General features: G+C 46.4%; 1 long non-coding RNA gene across 1 annotated transcript; it reads left to right on the top strand.

Moving 5' to 3' along the window:
- Positions 1-9191: 9191 nt before the first annotated feature.
- LOC129680136 (uncharacterized) lies at positions 9192-11533 on the top strand. The gene is made up of 3 exons (XR_008720640.1): positions 9192-9328; positions 9483-9580; positions 9664-11533. It is a non-coding gene; the product is annotated as an uncharacterized LOC129680136 (long non-coding RNA).
- The last annotated feature ends 967 nt before the right edge of the window (positions 11534-12500 follow it).

Below are 12500 nucleotides of genomic sequence, written 5' to 3'. Positions count from 1 at the left end.
CTGGGAACTTCTGGATGGCGTTCTGGTAGGCTGTGACATTGAAGGGTGTGGTGGGCCTTTGTCAGGCTGGCTGGGCCTGTAGTTTTCCGTCTCCGGAAGAGACAGGTAGCAGTGGAAGCAGATAATGAAGATCAGAGGCTTGAGACTGTCACAGCTCTGGCAGCTGATGTATTGGGTCCATGCTAATTTTAGACAGAGGCATTGATGGATCCCAAAATCCTGACCACACATCCCATTAGCCTCTGTCTGTGACAGTGGGAGAAGGATGTTTAGAAACAGTGCAAGTGAGGAAAGGGGGAAAAAAGAAAGAAAAAAAAAAGAAAGAAAGAAAAGGAAAGCTGATTGAAAGGGGCACAGCAGTCAAAACAACCCAGTAAAATATGAAATAGCTTCAGTTATATTTCCTTGGTCTGTTGCTATTAAGTTAACCTTTTCGGCAGGAAAGCGGGGTGCCAGCTCTTGTTTTCCCGGACATTTGGAGCAGAGGAAGCAGCTCTAAGAGGACTCATAGCACTGGGCGGACTTCCACATGGGAGCCCCGCCTTCGAGAGGGTCTCAGATTAGGTGTCACGTAAGCCTGAAGTGACAGGCAAGTGACAATCCACACCACTCAAGGGAAAAGCTGTGGAACGCTCTTGTTGGTCGTGGTCGGGACAGAGACCCCACGTGTGTCTAGATGAAATTGGCAGTGGCTCCCCACGTCCACAAGAGCAGTGAGGGAGGTTCTGGCTCCTCAGAAAGCTGCTGGAAGCACTCGGGCCCTAGAGTGGGAGAAAGGCCTGTAAGCCATTTCAGAGAGCACAGCCGTTCTCGCTTCTCTAGGCCTCCAGCTGGCTCATCCTCAGGCCCCACAGTAAAGGAGAATCCAGGCGGGTCTGGATGGTGGCCTCCATCCCACTGTGGATTAGACTAGACACTGTGACACACTGCGGAGGATAAAGGACCTCCTCTCTGGACAAATAAGGAAGCTGGTTTGAAGCAGCTCACGTCCACTCAGATCTCAGCATCTTCAGGGTAGGGTTGACAAATACTGCTGCATGACGCTCGGAATCCGAGAGGTTGGCTTGACAGACAGGGAGCACAATTATCACAATATGATGAAGGAGTCTCCATGAGTGCGCACTGCACCGTTAATTACTGTCCTTTTCCTACAGGCTCCTAATGTGAGGAAAAACACGAGTGACAAGTGTGGGAAAGAGCAAGCACTAAATTACTGTCAGAAAAATAAACGCGGCAGCACACTGGTGCTCGGTGATTTACGGGGGCAATTAGCCACCACCCCACAGCGCTGCTGAGGACAGCGAGGCCGCAGGCCCGGCAGGCCCACGGCGGGAGGAGGCTGCGCTGTCCGCAGACGACTCTGCAAACAAGAGTGGGTGTGCGGGCACGCTGGTCCTGCGTGGTCACCTGGGCACCCACCCTCGTGCCCTCCGCCGGCTCGGTAAACAGACACACTCTCAGCTCAGCGCTGGTGCTCCGTGTGCCCAGACACTGCCTTGCTGCTCCCTCCTCCCTCAGGGCGTGCCCCCATCCCTTAAGAAACAGAACCCCCCTTTCCACTCCCCCACTGTCCCCTGGTACTCCTGTCATTCTTCCTGGTCCTTCCTCCATGCGCCACGTTAGTCCAGAACTCCTTGGTGCTGAGGAATTCACTCCAAAGCTCCCAGACCGAAATTTGATGTGATAAAGTGGCCACTAGACCCAGTAAATGAAAAGATAAAGTTCCCAGGATTTGAGCATTGTTCATGACCAGGTATTGCCTCTCTCTCTCTGTGTGTGTAACAGAATTAACTTGTTTGGTTCAGGTGATTGGTAATTAATTGGTGTAGATTCCCTTCTCCGTGTCTTCTATCAAAAGAAACCTAGCACGGCTTATCAGAGACATGCAGAGAGACAAAGGCGGTGGTGACTGAGACGGCATCCGAGAGGAGCAAGAGCAAGGCCGCTGAGGTGGGGCTGCCTCAGGGGGCCGCACACAGGGATCCTTGTCTGTGCAAGGACACATGGACCTGCTTTTCCGGTTTGCCTTGGCCTGCCTTTAGCTAAGACACCTGCTCTGTTAGGGGCGTGTTCAGGGGCTGTGCCCTGAACACTTGGAGACTGTGCCCTGCACACTTGCCTTTGGCCTTCCAACTGGGGTCTTGAAGAGGTGGAAGCTCGCTCGTGAGGTTGGTGGTTAGAAGCCCGCAGGGACCCATGCAGCTGGCCTGAGCTTACTTCTCTCCTTCCCGCCACTCCCTCACCAGCTCCTCATTCCCCTTGCCAAGGTGCTGCTGTGTAGCCCGGGCTGGCCTTGAACTCTCTTTGCCTCCTGCAGTCCCACCATGGGCACTGGAATTAAAGGCGTGTACCATCCCGTTAGACACTCTATGTCTGTTGAAGAGACCAGAACAGGAGAAACTTCAGGCTTTCCTCGGCACTGTCTTCCACATTCTTAAGCCATTTCCCCCTTGGATTTTATAAGCACGCTTTACAAAACGTTAATAACGCACGAGGGTTCACTGTAGACTCGCATGTTTGCAACCGCAGCGGCACTGGTTTTCACTTCCCGGTAACAATGGAAGCAGCTCCAGCCATCGAGGGAGATGGATGTGTTTCTCCGCAATGTTTCAGGCGGATGAAATTACTCAAATCATATGGAGATGCCAGGAACAATGTGACGTAGACGCGTAATTTAAAACGTCCGTCAATGCCCAAAGCCCATTTTTAAGAGCTTCATGCATTTGGCAGGCTCTCTGCTCCCCAAAGCCATGCTGTGGCTTCTACAGAGTCATCCTGGACAGAGCTGCCCACACATAGTCTTAAAGAAATTGAAGGTTTAAGATTTCTACCTTCCTCATAAATTTAGTTTGCCCTTTCTCTGATTTAGGTAGAATATCCTAAAAATGCTTTCTAAGAGCCGTATTTTTATCTATGTGTTATCTTTATTTAGACAGTATGAATGTCTAAACAAAACATACGAAGGAATAGAGATGGCATTGGCAATTATAGTTATTTCTTGACACCCTTTTGTATCCAGATTTGAGTATCTACTAATCACAAAACTTCATACTTTTCAGAGAGAGGACTTGGACTAATGAGAACAGAAGGCTGTAACCGTCTATGTGTGGATATCTGCATTTGTATAGGATGTTTATGCAGTATTCGGACTTGGCTATAATCTATAATTCTTGCCTATTATTTCAGTCACAACAATAATTTTTAGATTAATGGTTATAATTTAAGTAAGGCACACATGAAAAGTTTTATGTTCATGCTTGAAAGGAGGATCATTAAATATTCATTATTACTACTCAAATTAGCTGTCATGCTCCGCATAACACTTACCCCTTATCATCTCACTGGTTTACATTCAGCAATACGTGAATGGCAGGCAGGATATGGCTCAAAGCCGTAGAGGATTTTTTGGGGGGCTGGGCAACCGGAAGAGAAGTGATTTTAAAACGTCATCTGACATACTTATGCTGACAAATTATTTAAAGGAATTACTGTGTCGTCAAAAAACATGTTTGTATGTTGGGATGGGATAGTGGCGGGATTTGCTTCTGGCTGCTTAATTACCCCGTGATGGTGAAAAACAGTGTTTCTTCCAAGAGTTATGAGGAAAACACTCAGATCTGAAAGCCGAGATGTGGAAGTCGTTTCTGTGTACCCAACTTTGCCATGCAAACCCACTTTCCCTGTTTATAAACAGGCACTGAAATCTTGCTTTTTCTCAGCTAAACCAGATTATACAATTTGTTAGCTTTTCCCATCTGTCATCAAATATATTCATAAGAAACAAAAATGTGGAACAGATGGATGTTTATAAATATTGTGACGCACACATATAGAGATTGTGTCTTATCAATCCTTTTTGGAAAGGTTCTTCCATATTACTTAATAATTTTAAATTGGTTTCTGTTCCATAGAAAGCAGCCATGAACTTGATTCTGATCACATGTAAGTTTAGAGATTTTTGTCTTAAAGAACTGTAGCCCAGGAACAAATGCAGTTCTGCATTTTTCAACATTGCATCTGGACTCTTCGTAATGATGGTTTATTTTGTTTTATTTTATTTATTTATTTTTTTGCACAGAGGAGAGGAAAAATATATAGGTCCATGAATCAATCTAGATAATGGGGAAGGTGGAATGTAATAAATAATACAGTAACAACCCTAAACTAATGAGCTGTTGCTAAGGTACATCTCATAGGCTCATCCTCTCTATAAAAGTCACTAATAACCCCCGGTGTAATCAGATGATGAAGCTCTGCCATAAGGCAACACCTGTGCAATTAGAACCGCAGACTCTTTTGCACGTTCCATTAATTTCTGGATTTTGTAGAGGCGCAATGACGATACTAATAATCTAGTCCACTTGACTCAGAGTCTACTGGAAACACAGTGTCTAATTAGATAAAGGTAATTAATTAGAGATAAATGGAGCTAATCAGGCTCAGTTAACACTAATTCTCTGAATTAAGACATTTTGGGGCACCCACTATCCCGCTGGCTTTGATATTCCACAGAAAGAGTAAGTTCTAGAGGAATCAGAAAAAAACCTGGCCTTTGAGAATCAGGCAGTCTTTTGATGGCATATTTAGGCACCTGAGAGTAAAGGAGTTTTCTTTCATATTGTGCTTAAAAAAAAAAAAAAAACCACTGTTCTCTTGTGCTTAAAGAATTCACTTTGTAGTTCTTCCAATCTGTGCTAGTCTCCACATAAATTTTAATAACCTTTGCTATCATTTTTATTATCTGTCTAGCCCACCAATAGAAGGAAACTGCTAGTTTTTCTAGTCTTTAAATAAGACTTAACTTGTTACATTAAGGAAATGTCAAGACTCATCAGCCTGTACCCCAAAATTCTGGTTTACTTTTTAGTTTTTTGAGACAGAGTTTCAAACTCAGATTTTTTTCCAACTGTGTGACCCTGTCTGTCCTGACGCTCCCTCTGCGGACCAGGCTGTCGTGAACCCAGCAGAGCCAGCACAGCCTGCCTCTGCCTCCCAAGCTGGGATCAAAGGTGCTCCCCCTGCCCCCCGCCACGCACACAGACTCAAATTCTGATCCTCTCAATAGAACAAACATGTAACATTTTGATCCCCTGATTCGGATTCTTTAAAGAGGATAAACCTGTTTTCCCTTTGTTGTACTAAATATTCTTCTACTGGAAAAAAAAAAAAAAAAGAGGCTTTGAAGTAGGAGACATGGTTCAAATTTTGTCTCTTACTGAGAGGGCAGCTTGGGAAGTTGCTTAACCTTCCATTTCCCTTGATCAGAATGGAAATTAGGGCCCCGTGCAGGTGCTCAGTGGTTACACTGGCTGCTCTTCTACAGGTCCTGAGTTCAATTCCCAGCAGCCACATGGTGGCTCCCAACCATCTGTAAGGGATGTGATGCCCTCTTCTGAGCTGCAGGTGTACAGGAGGACAGCACTCATGCACAGGAAAAACATTAATGATGAGCGGAAAAAACCCTGATTTACGGGGTAGTGACCTCAAGAGGAGGGTAGTCTGTGTATGCTGAGGAGGGCACTAGAGTTTGTCTGTTACTGGTCTGGTGTTGAACAGTGACTTAGTGTCACATCAGATGGACTACAGAATGATCAAAAATGTCTCATTCCTCTCAGTTTCACAGTAATCTCTGTACTGCATTCAAAGACATTTAATGGAAGATCAAGAATTTACTCCTTAGCTAGGTGCAGTGGTGCATGCCTGTAATCCTAACACTTAGGGAGGCAGAGGTAGTTGCATCTCTGAATTCAGGACCGCCTGGTCTACAAAGTGAGTCCAGGATGTCCAGGGCTTCACAGAGAAACCCTGTCTCAAAAAAAAAAAAAAAGTATCTACTCCTAAATAATCAGAAAAAAAAAAGTCTCAAATTTTCTATTGCAGAATGTAGGTCCCAGGAATTGAACCCGGGTCATCAAGCTTGTTGGCAAGTGCCTCCCTCACTGCACCACCTCACCAACCTTCTGCTTTGGTCTTCTACACGGAAATAACTATTCTTCTTGGCAAGTTGCCATTGGTACACCAGGACTGTGCAGATTTGCTCCGAAATACATTCTAAAATGTACCCTCATCTGAAATAGACATTAGGTCTTTTTCCGGCACTGCCTCTATCTTGTTTCCCGTCGACTCCACAGTGACAGAGGAGACACACCAAATAATGCGTGTAACAGTGTGAGGCACAGATCAGTCCCTGAAAAGCCAAGTCTGTAGGACTTTGTAGTACCTCAGTGCCCCTTGCTGGCTTTACAGTGGAATGAGCCCTGGGCTGAGTCTTTGTATTTGGAGACAAAACCTGTCTTCGTGAGAGACCGGCTCTGTGTCTCCAAGGCTTTCTGTCTGGCTTGTGTAGCATTAAACGTTTGTAACCTGCTATGAAGGAATGGCAGGAAATGACTGTCAGTCTTTCCCAGCCAATCTCCTGGAAGCTGCTTAGAACAAGAAGGCCAAGGAAGGGTTTTCTTTGCCCCATTGACGGATAGAGAACCAGTCCCTGCCTGCTGAGCCCAGGACTTAGACCACACATCTGCTAGCCCTCAGCTCTCCTGGGTCATTGACTGACACAGAGACTTGAGTGGAGTCTCTAAGCAAATGGCCAGCGCAGGTTTTCCATGGAGCATCCGTACCGACAAATTGAAAATCATGTGGATTACGCACCCAGCCAGGTTGGCTAATCGCAGTCACTGACAACGTGCCCACTCTTTCTTTCCTTCTTTGCGTTAGACCCATACCATGCAGTGGCTTCCCCACCCCAAAGCTGAACTTGGCCGGAGGAGCCAGTTTAATCGATAAGACAGAAGCAAAGATATTTTGGGCAAAGACTTGAACAAAATAAATCCTTTGGTACCTGGGCTTTACTCATTTGCTCTTGAAACCTTGGACAGGGTGTTGAATGAGCCCAGGCCAGCCATGGGGATTCTGTTATTTAGCTTGTTGTCTTCCTTCCCCAATCAATGGTCTGTCAACCCTAAGAGCAGAGCACCTGGATTGCCAGCAGCTGACTATGGAACCACCTCTGGGCCTGACTTGGGCTGCGTTAAATCCTGGGCTAAGCCTACACATTTGGAGAAAAGATGAGCTTAATGAGAATTTGCTATAGCATCTGAGACCTTCAAGGGATGACGTATAGGATGAACAGGACTGAACGAAATAGCTATTCAATTAAACCACAAGTTTCAAGGTCCTTTGGAAAAGGACAGTAGGTAACTGATAGAGCAGACAATTTCCTGGTTTAATATCTGTGGAAACCCAGATGGCTGCCAGCATTGTAGACACACAAGCAGGAGAAGGATGGTGTCTTCAGGAGAAATAGGAAAACAGAGAAGGCCTCTGAACCGTGAGAAACAGGAAAGGGGGCTCAAGAGTCCAGTCTTTTGGGTAACAGATCACGCTGGAGTCAGGACTTGTAGAGAAAAGCTAGGCCGGGGCTGAGGACCGTTTGTGGAGAGCAGCTGAGGTGTGGGCCAGGATGAGGATGTGCAAAGGGAGCAGGAACACAGAGTGGGAATACAGCCGGAGAGGACTTAGCCAGCTCCTTCCAGGAGTAAGCTGGGGGAGGGCCGCTGGTGGTTTCAGGGCCATTCCCAGTCACTGAAGGCCATTCACAGTAACCCAGTAGACTAGACATGGGCAGGACCATAGCTTTGCCCATTTTGTCACAAAATGGACAGACCCATTAAGGGATGAGACAGAAAAGGGACGATGTTTTCACCTGGTCAGAACCCTGGGTTGGTGATGGAACCCGGCAGTGGGGAGCTAATGGCCCTCAAGAGAGCAGCAGCAGCAGCAGCAGCAGCAGGACTGGGGTGAAGAAGCATCGAGGAAGCTGGGTCAGAGCAGCACTCTGGAGACGGGGCAAAGGCAGACGGGAACACCCGGGCTGACCTCAAGGGGCTCGTTGGTGCCAGGGCTGAAAGAAGGATATTGGTGCCTGAAGCAAGTTCGGGTGTGTTTTATCTAGTGGGACCTGAAAGGGAGTGAGGACAGAGAAGTCACAGCAGTCCCTCCTGTGTCTTGAATCCAGTGAGGGGCAGCAGAAAGCTTCTCAGGTGGTGGGCGCTCATGCTCACAGTCCTGAGGGTCTACAGTAGAGACTCAAGGCTCCTGGGACAGGAACCTAGTAACAGAGTCAATCAGCTCCCTTATGAGCAAGTTTTGTTACACAAGAATGAAAACAGATGGGTAGGAACGTGCCTCTGGGTTCAAATATTGTAACGAGCATGCTTGCATATTCAACTGCTTAGGCGGGCGAGGTTCTGTGGGTTTTCTTACGTCTTCTTCACTTTAATCCTCGCCACCGTAATCACCCAGAAATTGCCTCGGCGCAGTTCTCAGCGCACCCTGTTCACTAGTGTTCAAAACAGAACGGGCTGACTGAATGATGAGCTCCCAACTCACTATGTCCCCAGCTCTGGCCGCCTGTAGGCCCGTTCATCCTGAGCCCAGCATCCTAATGAGCTAGCCAAGGCTCTGTCTAACCTAGCTAAAGCCCTTCTTTCTGACAGGATCAAGTGCAAACGACTTAGCCTAGAACACCCAGGCCTGCTGTGATTTAACTTCAGCACTCTCACAAAGCCTCCCCAGACATGCCCCAGCCGTGGCCAGCCTACTCCAGCTGTGCCACACTTGAGATGTTTGCATCTGTACCTTGCCCAACCTGTTTCTTCCTGTAACACTGCTCCGTTGCATCCTACCCTAGTAACATCTCTACTCCAGGGAAGTCTGGGTGATGTTTCCATGAGCTGAGTCAAGGTGCGCGCCTCCCCTGAGTATTCTGGATTTATCCTTATTAGAGGACCTGGCAAATATGAAGAGCATTCATTTATGGGCACACCTAGATGACAGTACGCACAGAAAGCAGAGTTTCCTTTCTACACCTCTTTCTTCAGCGCGCCCCACACCGGCCATCTGGTGTGCTCTTCATGTTTAAGTGAGGATTTGGTCTAAGGCTGCTCCAGGAAAATCCCCCTCCTCTCTTTCCCCACAAACTGTCCTGGGTAGAGTATCACCTCAGTTACTGTCTTGGTAAAGTAAGGCGTAATTATGGTCATCATGTGGCCCCACAGGGAACTAGGAAAGGGACACTTGATTTCACTCTATGTCCTTGGAAATGCCCTCGTCCTAGTCTCAGTGTCCGGGAGGAAGGTGCAGGGGCCCCCACACTCACACCGGCCCCTCCCCTGTTTTTCTCAGGAAAATGCTCTGATATTTATTTGCACCTGGCCTTGGTGGATCACTGGAACCTTGCCCAGTGCCAGTGAAATATACCATGACATCTTCTGGCAGGCTTCGCTTCTATTTGCTGAAGATGTTTTCACATGAACATCCTTCTGGTGTAAGTTCAGGCTGTTATCAGCTCTATTTTTTTTTTTTTTTAATGAGTTTATAGCTACTACCGTTTCCTTAATCTACCCAGAGAAGTGTCCACAGAGTTGAACGTTTACCTTCAAAGACAATATCATGTTCTCCGTTCCATTCTGGGGTCCCAGAGGCGCCTGCAGGCGGGACGTCCATGCCACATGAGGAACGAGCTCTTGCTCCATTTTACTTGTGGACACAGAACGTTGAATCTTCAACTGAGAACGAGGTGAGATGGATCGCACCAGGGCAGATAAATGGCAGTCACTGTCTTCAGCCTTAAAAGATAACATTCTGAATTCTCCTCCACAGGCAGATTAATCCTTCCCCCGAAAGGAAAATTATTGAAGGCAGCAGAGTTCTGCCTGAGTAAGCCACATGCCCAGAGCCCCATCGGTGTTTCCTGGATGTCTCTGTGGAAGCAGCTCTTCCGTCTGCCCAAGAGGAGCGTGTGTCAGTGAGCGGTGTGTGCTCGCCATTGGTGTGGACTGACATTATCAACCGCAGAACTGTAAAGGCCAGAGGGTACGCCAGGCACAGTAAAGGCTCCAAATACAGGGCCTAGGCTCAGCAAACATTTGGCTTGAGTTTTTCATGGATTTTATCGTACACTGTCAATTACTATAGAGTATTTGTGGCTCAGTTGTATATTCTTATCACAAAAATGTGGCTACTGCTCTTTTGGCTATTTAACAGGCCTCAGACATCTGGCAGAAACTGTTTATTTAAATATTTCTTCACAAGACAAACATGCTTCCTCACACACTGAAAGAATTCCATGAGTGTTTTTATAAGTCAGCCTGAGTAAGAAAAGCATTGTTCTGAGAGAAATTTAACTGCATTGTGGTTACCAAATATTTAATATTTTAAAGAGGAAGTTCTAAAATTTAATAGATGATTTTATTATTACTCTTTGAATGTAATTAACTAGGGATGCACTTTAAACTGCTCTATTCTGGTTACTGAAATAGGTTTTATGGTTTACACTGGGGGAAAAACCCTCTGTCAGACTGTGGGCCTCTCCCTTGGCGCACATTATTATGGTCTCTTTAGAGACCAGCACGCCATTTTGCTGTCAGTGGTCTTGTTCTAGTAGAGCAGGTTTATATATGCAATCCTCTTGGGAAATAGTGTCAGAAAAAGGATCCCCAGTTAGCAGCTGACATAGTTCCTCCTCACAGTCAGAAGAGCGCCTCAAGCAGCAAATGAACACATATTTCATTTTTTATGTGCTGATAAAATGTTATATCATTAAGTCAAAAGAACATATTTGTCTCATGTAGGTTGACTTTAGGAGATAGCTCTTGCTTTCAGTATAAACGAGGGCTTGTGGCTCAAGAGAAAATGCTCTGCAGAAGCCAGCTGGCTAGAGCCTGAGAGAAAGCGGCCTGTAAGCATCAAATGCCAGTTTCTCCAGGGCTGTCGGCACACTCATGGTCCGTTCTCAGATACTTTAAGTACCGAGAGGGCTACAGAGGAAGCCAAACTGTGTGAAGTTTAGTTTATACTTGTATATATTTTCAAACACTCAATTGCTTTATCAGATCACAGAATCCATCCACTCATTTATCAGCAAATAAATGTTTAGCAGCAACAAATATTTGGTAGGCGCTATTCTAGGCTCATGCAAAAGGGTATAAAATACAAGTGCTTGTTCCGTAGGAGAGCTTGTCTGGTGAGGATGTCAGACAGACAGGAAGATCTGATCACAGAGAGCACGTCCTCCACATGAATGCGCTTGGCTGTTCTATTACTAGGTGCCGTGCCCATCAGCGTGAGCCCAGAAGTGCTAGTCAGCAGCTGGATGGCACCTGGTACACAGCAAAAACTTTTTGGATAAATTAATTAGTGGTGAAACTGATGCTATTAAAAATGAGTGTAATGACTGTCCTGGCTAGTTTTTATGTCGGCTCGATACAAACTAGAATCGTCTGAGAGGAGAGGGTGCAGCAATGGGCTAGGGCCTCTCATGGCAATTACTAAGGAAATGTCCCCAAAGTCCTGGGTTCTATAAGACAGCAGGCTGAACAAGCCGTAGGAGCAAGCCAGGAAGTAGCGCCCTCCACAGCTTCTTCATCAGCTCCTGCCTCCAGGTTCCTTACCCATTTGAGTTCCTAAATTGTCTTCCCTCCATGGACTGTGGTTCAGGATGTGCAAGCCAAATAAACCCTTGCCTCCCCAAGCCGATTTTTGTCATGGTGTTTCATCACAGCAATAGTGACCTAACTGAGTTTCATCACAGCAATAGTGACCTAACTAAGGCAGTGCTAAGCCACATTGCATTGTCACTTGTGACAGCAAAAATGAGAGCAGTTTGAAAACAGGAGGTTATGTTTTAATCTTGAGAGAGGGGTTTTTAAAAATTACTGTTGATGGCAGAATAACTTAAAAGGGTCTGAACTTAGTATGTGGAGCATTGGTTCAGAGTGAGGAGTGGTATAGGAAGAAAAAAGAATGATATTTCGTGGTGGACTGCATCACAGGCAATTGGGTCTATAAAGAGCGAGAATAAAAACTTCACCGCTGCTTTAACGGGACTTGCATCAAGAATGAGCAAGCTCGGTCCGTAAACCAGCGGTCTTGATAGTTTTTCTTCTGTGTGTGGTGTCATGTCTGCACGTCTGTATGTGTATGTGCCCTAGATCTGGCCTTGTTGCTTGCAGGAGACAAGAGAGGGCGTTGGACCCCTGGAACCAGAATTACAGATGGTTGTGATGCCAGAGGGTTCTGGGAACGAAGCCTGGTCCTCTGGAAGAGCGGCTGGCGCTCTCAACTGTTGCGCCATGTCTCCCTCTCCTCCTCTTCCTCTCCTCCTCCTCTTCATCCTTTTCTCCTCTTGTTATTTCTCCTCCTCTCCCCCTCTTCCTCTTCTCCTCCTGTCCTCTTCCTCCTCCTCTTCTTCCTCCTCCTCTTATCCTTCTCCTCTCTCTCCTCCTCTCTTCCTCTTCATCCTCTTCTTCTGCTCTTCTTCCTCTCCTTCTCCTCTTCCTTTTCTTCTCCTTTTCTTCCTCATTTCCTCCTCCTCTCCTCCTTTTCATCCTCCTCTCCCTCCTCCTCTTTTTATTACTGTGTTCAATTCTCTTTATCACAAGCATTTTACATACAACTATTTAAAGTGCTGGTTGAATTTGGACCATACCTTAGGTTTG

This window comes from Psammomys obesus, unplaced genomic scaffold (assembly GCF_907164565.1).
Source record: "Psammomys obesus unplaced genomic scaffold, mPsaObe1.curated_primary_1811, whole genome shotgun sequence".
Taxonomy (NCBI): Eukaryota; Metazoa; Chordata; class Mammalia; order Rodentia; family Muridae; genus Psammomys; species Psammomys obesus.
The sequence above is the reverse complement of the archived record's forward strand: the minus strand, read 5'-3'. Positions and strand labels throughout refer to the sequence as shown.